General features: G+C 41.6%; 1 protein-coding gene and 1 long non-coding RNA gene across 3 annotated transcripts in view; both read right to left on the bottom strand.

The window, feature by feature from the left end:
- Positions 1-13,070, bottom strand: part of LOC137785399 (exostosin-1) — a 185,075-nt gene that overhangs the window by 143,706 nt on the left and 28,299 nt on the right. The gene's annotated exons all lie outside the window — the stretch shown is intronic.
- Positions 1,829-12,696, bottom strand: LOC137785401 (uncharacterized). Its single transcript, XR_011077504.1, has 3 exons — positions 12,414-12,696; positions 11,218-11,355; positions 1,829-2,182 (listed from the first exon to the last, which is right to left on the bottom strand). It is a non-coding gene; the product is annotated as an uncharacterized lncRNA (long non-coding RNA).

The following is a 13,070-nucleotide window of genomic DNA, read 5'->3' as shown; positions in this document are numbered from 1 at the left end:
TAAAACAGACAAATTGTCTTTTGAAAACGCTGTAATCTTCAGCTCAGAGTCTGTGATCTCATTAACTTTTGACAACAATGTGATGGCTTATCAGAGCCCTGCGAGCCTTCCAGTCAGTGCTTCCAGTGTGCTGACAGACTTAAGTGTAATTGACAGTGTCAGAGGGAGCAATGAAAGCCGATCAACACATTTATTTTGGGCATATAGCACAGCAGTTCGATGTCATGAACATGGTTCAGTTGTGCGTGAATGTTACGAATAATATTCAGGATTCCTGTCACAACAAGCCTGATAAAAAGTATGTTTTTTTTTTTTGCATTTCAGTCAATGGTTTCCAGATTTTACAGAAACTCAAGGGCAATGAAGTTTGATATAATTCAGCTATGGGAGGAAAAAAGAAAACTCTCATACTGACGGAATGGCGTGCGTTTGCTTTTTGGTGACCACGCCGGTGCTGTAATAGAGCTCATTCAATTTCAAATACCGATCTGCAACATTTGCGTCTACATAAATGACCACAGCAGCCAGTTCCCAAACTCACTTTAAACACTGGCCCATGAGTCATGAGTCCTTCCTGACCTGACATGCACTCACAGATTTCCCTTTAGCTCCCATAGGAGAATCCCTGCTGCTGTTAAGTGCTCTTCCATTACTGTGATAACTCAGGTGAACCTCCCAAAATAGACCATTAGAGCTCAGAGAGAGAGAGAGAGAGAGCAATGATGTAAACTCCAAGAGCCCTATTTATGCCCAGAATGCTTTGTGACAAATCACCATTACCTGAGCACGACGCATTGTGGCGGGAGGACGAGCAATGCATGACAAATATTTAGAGCACAACATGGACCTCAACGATAAAATGCTCTCCGTCCCCTGGAATCCGTGCATGACGTGTGGCGTCATGATTAAGTACTGTGGGAAAAAGGAGGCGGAGGCAGGTCACTGGGGTCAATGACGACATGCGGCTGAGGTTGACGCCGCGTCAGTCGGTCTCTGCTAGGTTTATTACAAATGGAAACGGAGCAGTGAAAGCCAATGTGGTGGTTTCAAAAAAGGAATTTCCAATCACTGTAAATCTTGTCCCTGTGTGCCATTCAGCATGTAACTTTGCTATGTTTCAACCCCATCGTTCCATGCGTTTCTGTCTCAGTGGCTAATGGGGACAGGTTTTTCAATTCGTCCACAGATGCACACGCTGAGCGGGCTGCTCTGTCATCACTCGGTGTCTCATCGGCAATGAGCGTCCACTCGAAAAGTTGCTTTTGCCGCCGAGTTGCTTTCTGCCACCAGGTCACAAGACATTGTACAAAAGGGCTGCCATACAACATGCAGTTTGACAAAAGGTAAGAATAATTATTTATTTCTCCCCATGATATTTTCAGAGTCTTATAACAACAATCTGACACACACACACAAAAAACCCTTTTCGTGGACGACATTGACGGTTACAATGTGATCACATTGCAGTTTGTTTCGCGGCTGCTGGCTGAGGCCTTCTCCCTCAGTTCTGGACCAATCTCAAAAATAGTTTTCCCTATTAGTCAACTGGAATTGATCTGGCTGGCTTGTGAGCAGATCTCGGCAAGTTGGAGATGCAATTCGCACAATTTTAAGATGGAAATTCTTCCTGCTGGCGTGAGCGATCCTTGCAGAAGCTGCGAGTTGGAGCAGCATTGCGGTGCAACTAATATGTGATTTGGGCTAAAGACAACAAGATAAAAGAAGGTTACGCTCCCACCAGCTTAGCCACAACAATTAACCAAAGTCTTTCTTATTTCATGAAGCTCTTGCTGCTGTTTATGACTCCTTTTTACATCCTTTGGATTCTGCACCATGTGCCTTTTCATTTACACTACATCTCTAAAAAAAACAAAAAAACATGTTGAATTGCTGAACTTGTCTTGTTAAGCCAAAACATTTGCAGTTTGTGTTTTTTTTTATTCTCCACCTCTATGTGGAGTACGGGGTCGGATGGATGGAGGGAATGAAATGAGGAGATCTGGAGAGAGGTGAAAGGCGGCCGCAGAGCCGTGGAGGTGGATGAAGGGAGGACACGAGGAGGTGCAGAGGGCTGGTGGGCTGACATCACCGCCTGCTCCGCTGCTGTAATGGGCCCACATCACAGTTCTGCCATCTTCACCGCGTCTCCTCCTATCTATCCCGACTGTCTTCGAGCCTGTCGCTTCTCATCAGAGAGGGAGAGCGAGCAACAGGAAGAGAGGCAGCGAAAGATGGAGAGAGAGAGAGAGAGAGAGAGAGAGAAAGCAGGAGAGATCACACAAAATCTAGTGGATGGCAGGGTCAGCATGCTGTGTTTAGATGGATCACAGCAGCTTATGTAGTGATTCTATTCGGCTGGTAAGATATTCTTTGCTGGTCAGGGGTGATAATACAGACATTGCAGACAGTGGGGTTGCACCCACCGAAAGAGCGGGACGTCTAACAATGTGCTGGGTGTAAGACGGGCTGCTTTAGAAACGGGCCTGTGTTCAAAGGGAAACTCACAATAACTTTCAGATGATGCCGTTTGCTTTATGCCTTTGAAATGCAAAGCCATCTTAGTCATGGTTTTCATTTTGGGTGGTAACACAGCCAGTAGTTCTCGACAAACAACAAAAACTGTGAACTATACTCTGGAGTTTTTGTCACATATATACAGATATGCAATGATGAGAGTGGGAACTGGCCGCCACTGTAACAACCTCACACCACTTTCTGTAGGTTTAACTAAAAAGAAATAAGAGGATAATTTGTCACCCACATGATGTAATACACTGGTAATTTGACGTCACCCCAGCTACCAATTTAGCACAATATTAGATTATAAAATTATGCATGTAAGCAGGTTTGGGAGAACTGGAGGTTTGCATGGTTTCTGGTAATAACCCAGTGAGCCAGAGAAGTATATTAACGTATGCATTTTTTCAACAGTGTATGAACACTTCAAAATAAGAATTGTGTTTGCGTTAGCTTAAAATAAGCGGTGATATCTAAATGAGGAGTCGATCTTCTTCACGGAGCCGTCCACCATTTCTACAGTTTCTACTGAAGATCGGACCATTTGTATTTTAGTTTGTTGCAACCTGCAACCTCACCACTAGATGTCGCCTTACCCCGTTCCCATTACACTTAAACACGTCATGGTAGCAGTAGCCGTCAAAAGATACTTCAGTTAGTTGTTTTTGGTAAGGTCACATGTTGAATTCTGCAGGCGACTGTCACATTTAACCATCTTTCACTGTTGTCATCATTAATTACAGTATGACGATTTGTCGGACAGTTTTTTTTCGTGTGTGATTCCTTTTTGCTGCTGACGGAAAAAGAGCAATGTTTTGTGAGGAAGCTGGAGAAAAAAACAATGCAGTGAGCTGATGGGTAGCTGTGAAGGAACAGGGCTTACAGACGGATGCTGGGTGTGAATGAACTGGCAGCAGCAGCAGCAGCAGAATGTCTGACAGCTTAAACAGCCCGCCCAATGAGAGACAGCAATTACACGAGGTCATCTGACACGGCGGCTAATCCAGTGCAGCTCAAACTGCCTGCCTTAACAAGCGGGGCAGAAGAAGTTTGTGTTTTTCTTTTATTATCATAGAAATTTCAAAGAAAGAGTGTCGAAAACCCTCAGTTTAAATACATGTTTAGCAGGAAAATCAAGGGTAAAGTTTGAAGAAAATAAGGATTGGCTGCTGTGCTCTCTTTTCGTGGTCCGGACTATCTTCAGGCTGGGGGGGTCAGGCAGCGATTAACACTGTGCAGGACAGACTTCCTGTTGTAATTTATGTGGCGTGTTTTGTCAGGGACATCTTTACATGGTGACGCATGTATCCCGAGCCGCTCCTTCCCCTGAGCTGGCTGGGGGCTCTCAGTCATTCAGACAGCCCGGCTGTAAAGACGCTGCTGACAACCACAGTTTCAGATAAAATTGCTCTTGGCACTAACAACTTTATCTGGATGTTTTGCCCTTCGGATATACTCCGAACCAAAATGACTCAGTTACTGTCGGCATCTGTCAGCCCTTCAACGCAGAGATTTACTCCAGTGACAGACAGTCAAACCCAACAAGGCCAGACCCCGAATCCCCTCAAATGACGAGAGCCGAGAATTTGGGCATGACAGTTTAATCTGCAGCACTTAAGATCTTCTTAGTTTGCACTTTAAATCTCCCTCTCTTTTAGAAAATGTCTTTCACATCTACCTCTCTCGGGTCTGAGGGACAACTCATCAACACAGGACCACGTCTCTCAATAAAACTCTACAAACGTTCCCTCTGTTCTCTTCTTCACAATACAAGATCATGCAACAGTGCAGCAAATCTAATGCGTTTATTTTTATATTCACAAATTCTGCAAATAAGCTTAAAGTGAAACCGTGAAGCCTTTAAGTCCACGATCAGTCTCTTATTTTATATTCAACTTTAGCATGTGTAAATCAATGGACGAGTAAAATAGTCCATTCCATCTGTTATTGTTCACAACTTTGATAAAATAATTGAAATATTGATAAATAGCTCTTCTGTCTTTCAGTCCTTGTGTTTGATTTCATTATCGTGTGCGTCAGTCTGTTAGTTTACATTTCATTCCATTCATTTATTCAGTTACTCATGATATTAGCCTGTAATTTTAAGTAAGACTTCATCATTTCTAAAGACAAGTAATTAATGTATCAGTCCATTATTGTGTGCATATTGTTATTCTGTATGTCAACATCATTATTTTTCATCAGTCCGTAGTTTTGTGGGTCAGTCCATTATTTTACATCAATGTCCATTATCAGTCACTATCTTATTGTAACCGTATCACGGTCCCCTATTTTGTATCTAAGTTTGTTATTTTGCATATGAGGCTGTTATCTGGTGTATGGAACATTACTTGTGTCATGTGCGTAGAACCGTGTATTAGATCGTTGAAGCAGCGTTCAAATTGTTATCCACTATATTAGGTATAATATGAAGCAGAAGTGTCTATCTATTGTTAGTGAAATAGAGTCTACCTTATGCACTAAGTCACACGAATGTTTGAAAGGTTGCAGAGTTCTGTTATATAATTTTAACTAAACGCTCTCTATAGCCGTGATATAAAGCGGAAATAAAAGTATAGAATGGAGGTGTAGGAGGTGACCGAGCTCAGCCCGGATCATGTGTCACTAATTCAACATGAAGGCTGGTTAATATCACGGCATGACGACTGGCCATATCAATAAAACAGTGGCTAAGAGCTCCTGGGCGCATCCAGGGATCTCCAGATACACTATGGGCTGGCCTGCCTTCAGTTACATCTCCACAACATCCGGCCGTGTTACCCCTCCATCCCCGTGCACGCCTGTCCGATCTCATTCTGACGGAGAGCTCAGGAGGACGGGGTGGGACGGCTGGTCCCAGTGCGAGGAATCCTCAGGATATGTATGACGTCACAGGCAGGGATTTGAGCCCAGGACTGGAACATTTCCAGTGGGCAGGTGGTGTATTAGCTTAAAACAGACCATGTTTGGGCTGAAAAGGGGAACATTCACTCATTAGAGACATCTAAATGTTGGGTCCCGAGGCCACACTATACATACTATTTCCAGTCGTGTCATACTATACCGTTTTAGTGAAGGTAAAGTTAGTACCGCGGTATACTGAATCTATATTGAATTAAAAATGTCTGCTCAGAATATTGTTCTTTAGTACGCACTAAATACAGTACTGAAAAAAAGCTGGGAATCAGTATGTAGTATAGATTTCGGTCACAGCATGAATATTATGTTATTTCTGTGACATCTATTTAAAATTAAAATATTGTTGTCATTGAATTTAGAACGCAGGTCATGAAACATTAGTGGTAATACTTAATATGTATAAGTATCCCATGGGGCTCCGTTGGTAGTACGTAAACTGAGACGCAAAGATAAGTGTTAAAATGTTATGAAATGAGGAAAGTTGCAGAAAGAGAATGATGATGAATTGATGAATGTGCTCTTAAAATCTAGTTTATATTGTATTTTTATTTTTGAAACAATAGTTTAGTTAAAACAAACAGTCTGAGACGGGAGCTTCAGTCAGCACAGTGTGTGATTTTAATGTCTGGTAAACGCATCCAATTCAATCAAATCATACATGTTCTAATAATATTGTTCATCTATGTGGAGTTTAAAAAGTAGGAAAAGCATTCTCGCATGGGATGGTAGGAGGAGAATATGTTTTATTTTTCTGGAGGATTGGTGGAGGGTTTTGTGGAGAAAACAAAGTTTTGACAGCAAAGATGCAGGAAAAAAAAAAAAGACAACACAAGTTTCTTCCCTGTCAAAAAGGATTTGTCTGCAAGTGTAGAGATGCTGTTGAGTTATATCTTTATTTCTCTACTTTTCCAGACAATAATGTAAACTGGAATATGCCTTACCAAGGTGAAGGTAACATCTAGGACCAAGAAGATGTGATCATTTATGTGCTGCTTCTGTATCTTTTGCACAAAATTAGTTCCTTCTCAGCTAACCCTCTAAGTCCCCGATAGCATTGTCAAACAGTATGAACATATTCAAATGGTTTATATTACTACTTCCAAGCAAGTATAAAGATATTTCTATGTGTATTACTGCACAGCATTTGTTAACAATTTAAACTAATCCCATGAAGATATTTAAAATTATTATTATTACAATTGTCATATTTGTCTGTTTATTCTCCAGCCTCCACGTGTGTGTACCCTCCACAAGTTGTACGTTTGAAAAAATGCATTATATCTACTCATATAATGTTTATACACTATAAAATGTTCATATACTGCTCGTAAATGTTAAATAGGGGGGAATTTCAGTTACATGTATTTTATTTTCACATTTTTTTCCATAACGGATGGTAGTTTTTCAATCTCTGGCTTGATTTGCTGCCAATTTTTTTAAATTTTTAATTGGTTTTATGTCTTTGACTATAAATTGCTGCTGCACTATGACATCAATGGGATTTCTTTGATTTATACGTCTGAAACGTACCTTCTTACAAAATGTCCAATGGGATAACAATAAAGTTAAAGACCTAATATGAATTAGTCCCTAAAAGCTACCTACTATTTGTGAGATGATAAAAAAAAAGAAGCAACCAATCAGAGGATGGGATCCTGGATTTATATCAACACTCACATCGTCATGAGACTCTGTTAACCGCTCCATCGTCGGGGTTAAACCTCTGTGTTTCATTGTGTTCCAGCCTGGTAGCTGGAGCTGTGGGTTCATATGTCTTCCTGTCAGCCTCCACTTGTCCAGTAACAAAGAGCCTGATGCTTCGCCTCATTAGTCACCATGCAAACGAGATCACTATTGATATCTCTTAACGAACTGCCACCTTGTCCGTTCGATTTCCTGTTAACTCACTCCAGACAACGGAAATCAACATGCAGCAATTAGTTTCGGTGCCGGGGGGGGGTCTGTCTGCAGGACTCGGATACGATGTAGATATTCATTACTCTAAATGGGACCCGTCTCGTTGCCGTCCATTGGTTCAGCGCTGTCAGTCGTCTGATTGGACGAAACGGCTACAGAAGATACACATCACTTTGGGCCGTTCAGTCACAAGTTTACATGAAACGGTGGGTTTTCCCTGCAGGGATAACACTTCTGAAACATAGCATCACGTAAAGGGGAAGAGCAAACACTACAGTGTGCACTTCTTATAAAGTGCTACTCAGTGCGTTTACATGCTGGTAATAATTCGAATCTTGCTTTAGTCGGACTATGCTCTCTTTCGGGGCAACTGCTGTTATCCTAATATACACGGCAGTGAATAAATCGAATCATTGGCCGAATGCATGTCATATCCGATACGATAGCTGGCGCTGTTTTCATCACATCTAGTGGAGATACAGCTGTCTCCGCTTGACCTCTTCACTCTTCATAATGGAGAGAACCCCGCTAGCTTCGGTGGTTGTCGGGGAGCTAGCGCAGAGCAAACAGGGAACTAGCAGCAGCGCTAGCTGGCTACATCAGGGAGCTAGCGGAGACACCCACCGAAGGTAGTATCGGCTCGTAACCCGACTTTTACGTTTGTTTGTTTCTGCCGGCCGTGACAACTTATCGTCTCTTTCGACTTCCGGGTCACGACCTGGGAGGGAGGGAGGGAGGAGAGCGGCGGGATCTTGAGCATGCGCACAAACGCATTGTCCAGCTCCGATCCGATTCAGCGTTTACATGCAGCGTTATTCGAATTATCAATCGAATCGAATCGAGTTATCCAGGGGTGTTAATCGGATCGTAGTCGGACCGCAGTTATTCGAATAAATGTGTTTACATGAACTGGATAATTCGATTTTAGTCGGACTAAGCCAGTTATTCGAATCCATGTAACCGCACTGACTCATATTTTTATCAACGAGTAAGTTATAATTGACAAAAATCAAAAGTCAAAAGGAAAAAAGAGATCTCAAAATCGTGATTATTAAACATTTTAAATGTAGATTGTTTCAGATGATTGTTCATTCAGCATGCTTGTTGAAAGTCTAAATAATTTGCTCTTTTTAGTTATAATACTAAACTCTTGTAGTTTTTTTTCTAAAGTAAAACAGCAACTTTCATCAAAAGCACTAGTACTTTTCGAGGTGGATGAAATTAAGACGGCACTATACATCAAGCAAACAAGAAAATGTATCCTTGTGAAATATATCAATATATAATATTATTAGGTAATATAGTTTAAAAAATAATGAAGTTAAAGCATTGAGATGCAACACAAAACAACATTAATCCGGGTCCAGCCCACACAATAAATGCACTCATTAGGAGTAAAATATGTTCCATTGATACAACCCTCATGTGAGCTATGACTCAACAAGAAAAGGGAAAATGTCAAATCCAAAGTGTATTATATGACTGACCTACTGAACAATTAGAGTTTCATTTAATCTCAATTACCAAACGTAACCCAGCCGGTGGAGATCGTCTGCATATTCTCTCTCCGTCACCAAATGCTGCTCCGTTGGCCGGAAAGGGATTTCTCTGTGTAATGGAGAAATATTAATGGCACGCCTCCACCTTTTAGTCGCCCTGCCTCTCTCGCCGCGTTCTCCCTCGGCGGGAACGACCAACACAAACGACCATCTTTGTATCTTTGCGGCTCTCCTTTCATTTTTCAAGTGGAAGGAAAGAGAGAAAAATAATGAACAAACGCACTGTACGAACTATCGGACGTCAAGAATGACCTCCATTTTCTCTCTCAAGAAGCAGTATTATTGGACAACTCGTACGCCTGGGCTTTTATTACGGTATAGAAATCCGATGTTTTCATGCGGTAAAACATTTTACTTTTAAAGTGTCAGCTCTACAGAAAAGCTTCAGTTGGCACTTCTGTGACCAGATGAGGAGGGGAAAAAAAGCGAAAAGCTTTTTATACCCATTTAACTATTTTCCTTGCTCTTCATTTCTTATTTTCTGCTTTCACTCCATCTCCCTCTGCTGCTTCTCGCTCACAATGATCATAATGATGACCGCATTCAGTCACAAATAAAACTGCTCTTAGAGTGTGTAACATTGTATAGACTAAACAGGCTGCGAGCAGAAACTCAGTCTCCAGTAGCGGTGCATTAATTGCAGTGCCATTAGCTGGTGGCTGTTTTTTTTGTTGTGCCCTCAGCAGCAAAGGTGAGTAATTTCTGCCTCTGCCAAGCCGCCGCCATCCCACCCACACACATCAACACACACGGCCATTTCCATTACTGTGGCTGGGGTCAATTGCATGTGGTGGGTCGATGTCTGGGCTCAGATACTCTGATACGCTAAAGCAAGGCAGTTTATCAGACTGGGCTGGGACCCGGGGCGGGTCACCAAGCTTCTCATTGGGGGGATCGCGGTTTGCAAAATGAGTAAACTTGTATTGAGAATCACATTTAAAGTTTGAATATGAACTCAGCGGAGTATAAATAGTTGTACTTTTGTATTCGATATACTAAATTATTAAACGTCTTTAATGATTTGTACATGAAATCACCATGATCATTTTTGGATGGCGATGGAGTTACATAGAGGCACCTTAGACGCCTCTTGTGAGTACTGTCAATCATAAGGTAGCCCCGCCCTAAAGCATACTCCACGATCCATTTGTTTTTTGTTTGTGTCTCTTTGTAGTTGTTTTCTGTCTCTTTCTGTTTTTGTTTTTTTGAGGTTGTTTCGTGGGTCTGTATTCAATTGGCTTATTCATAATCCATCCTTCATATCAATAAGGGGGTCCCTTAAATCAGAGGTAAAGGAGGCCCCGTGCCGCCCCCCTCTGTTCCCGCCCCTGGCTGGGACACCCGTCTCTAATCTCACCCTTTTTATTGCATTCTCCCACCTCTTTGCTGATCTTTCTCTTTCTATTTATTTCTCCTTTCTGTATTGTCTCGTTCTTTGTGTCCAACAAATGCAAAAGGCAAGAAAGGGAATTGGAATATTGAAAGAATGAGGGCAGTGTATTTGTCACGGTGGAGCAGACACACAATGCAATACCACAGCTGAAAAAAATCTTTTTTTCACATGGTGAGAAAAACTGTGAGGGATTTAAAACGATGTCGAGGCTCGGAGCCAATCCCCTCATGAAACTCAGAACAACACTAAACAGACACTCTGGCTTCATTTGCTTCATCAACTTTCTGTTTTTAATGTGTTATTTCTATGATGACACACACACCATGTACTACGGAAAAGGGGCGGGGTTAAAATATATTTTTGAATCTTCCTTACATTATTTATTTGAACGGTAAAGTCCAACTGAAACGACATTTAGGCATTCATAAACATAAAATAAGTATGTGTTATGTTTGTTTTTTACAAAAAGAGGTAAACTCCAAGCAATTATTAAAAATGCTCATTATGCAAATTGATAATATGTCAAACACAGTAATTTACCCGTGAGGCAGCAAAGAAAGGTTCCACTTAGTAAAAGACGTTGTTTAAATGTTCACTCATAGAATAGTTAAAATATGATACATTATTATTCATTAAAGCTTTATATTACATTATATATTTTGTGAGTAAGATCTGACTGCAACGTAACCAGTAGCATGTATTTATATAGTAAATATAGTAATATAGTACTCCAAGTACACAGTAATCGGGGCTACATGCCTTTGAGTTGCACATTTCTAAAGTGCTTTGGGGGCTGTTTAAGTGAATTGAGAGTACAATGAGTCGGAAGAGTAACATGTTTCTATTTTCTTCATATGTAAAGCTGCTCGCCAAAGCTCAAGCTGCATTAGGTCACAGCCCCAGGCTACCTACCTTCTCAGGCTCCACCACCGGCCAAAGGAACCTTCACCCACCTGCACCAGAGGCCTAAGCATTGGACCCGTCCTGCATGGTTTACAACAACACTCAGGCACAGAAGGTTTTTGTTGTTGTTGATCTGCTCGCCCTTCACTGAAGGAGAAGAGAGAACTGTTTACGTCATTTATTGATAGCGGTTCTGAAGAGCTCCTGTTTATACAATGTGGGCCCATGGAGTGGGCTTTAAATGAAGCCGGAGTGAAAGACTTATGTGCATGCTCCTCAGACAGTAACAGCAGCAGTCTTCCTCCTCTCCTTACATGATGAAAGGATTCAGCCGTTCCATTTGCAGCAATCATTATTTCAGCCATTAGCTTCTGTATTAGCTATCGGAGGCTTTTCTAAATCAACTACGTATAGATTTACACAGACACACACCCACACACAAACACACACATATTGCTGAGTCCATTAGGGCTCCACATACAATCAAGCAGGAAATACAAACCCTTGTGCTTCATCACTGAAAATGAATATATGCAAAACAATGAGCTGCTGCAGCTTTTAAAACATCAATCCAACAATAGTCCTGGATTAGGAAATAAGATACAGGAGACAGGATGTGATGCCAACAGGTAAGCAGAGACGGCAAGGGCGGCATTTGAAGAAACTCAATGCCCAATATGCTCCAAAAACAGTTTGCACTAGCTATTATTTTAAAAAAAAGTGAGAGTTCAACATCTTTGGTCCATGTAAACTTGTTTTTAAGTTATGCATTTCTCTTGGTAACTTAAATTACATCAACGTTTCAGTACAAGAATGTAAAAAAAAAAGACAAACAAAAGTTCTTTCGGCTCTGCAGCTCCACAGTCACACTGCTGCACTTTGGGGTGTTTATTCAATACCCGTCAGCCAACATCCAACACATTATAAAACACACACACACACACACACGCATAGTCCACACCTACAACTTGCATCCACTTTGCACAAACCGATGAGTTTGAAACTGTGTTAAGCTCTTATGATTGTTTGCCCCCCCCCCCCTCTCCAAACTTTGTACTATCCCCAAAACTGTTTTTCAGTTCACACTTTCTGCAATTATTTTGTAATCACTAACATAAACATTACAAGAATGTGGTTTCAAATCTACCAACAACCCAAGATCACACACACGTGTTGGTCTGTATGCACTGTAAATGCACACATACCGATATTCCTCAGCGCTCTCGACAGATATTCCTGACACTGTTGCCGAGCAATGCACGGATACTCCCGCCAGGCATCGGCTTCTCCTTTTTGTCTGTCTTCTCATCTCTGTCTCTTTCTCCTTCTCGGGACATAAAAGTGGTACTTTCGCTTTCAGGCAACTCCTAGAAAGCCTGTTAGGTATCTGACTAGAGACAGACGAGCCAAAAGGAGAAGGATCCGAATAAATGAACTTCAGAGACTGCCGGCATCTCGGGGAAAGTGAGCGCCGAAGTCAGACACGGAGAGCCTGCAGGAACGAAGCAGGCTAAAATAAGACAGAGGTGGGGGTGTTAGATGGTGAGAGGAAGACAGCCAGACATAGCTGTCTTGTTGTCCAATCCGCTCCTTTTAACCTACTCTTCATTCTCACACCTCCTCTTTTTCAATATGAAGTTGTTTTATGTATCCCAATCGTGCCATTTATAAAAGTTTTGATCATGCAGTCACAGTAGAATAGCCGTTATCATTATTTCGATGTCTGACTCAGAGATGCTGCGAGGACCTGCCAGTTCACGATCTAAAATATCACAGCGAAGTGCTGTAGGAAATAGATGTTGGCAGACCAGGATGTGCTGTCAATGGATTGATATAAAATGATAAGTTGTCAGACTTCCGTT

Source organism: Clinocottus analis, unplaced genomic scaffold (assembly GCF_023055335.1).
Source record: "Clinocottus analis isolate CAN_PGR_092001 unplaced genomic scaffold, fCliAna1.0.p SCAF_15, whole genome shotgun sequence".
In the NCBI taxonomy this organism is placed as follows: Eukaryota; Metazoa; Chordata; class Actinopteri; order Perciformes; family Cottidae; genus Clinocottus; species Clinocottus analis.
This window is presented reverse-complemented; position numbering and strand designations above follow the sequence as displayed.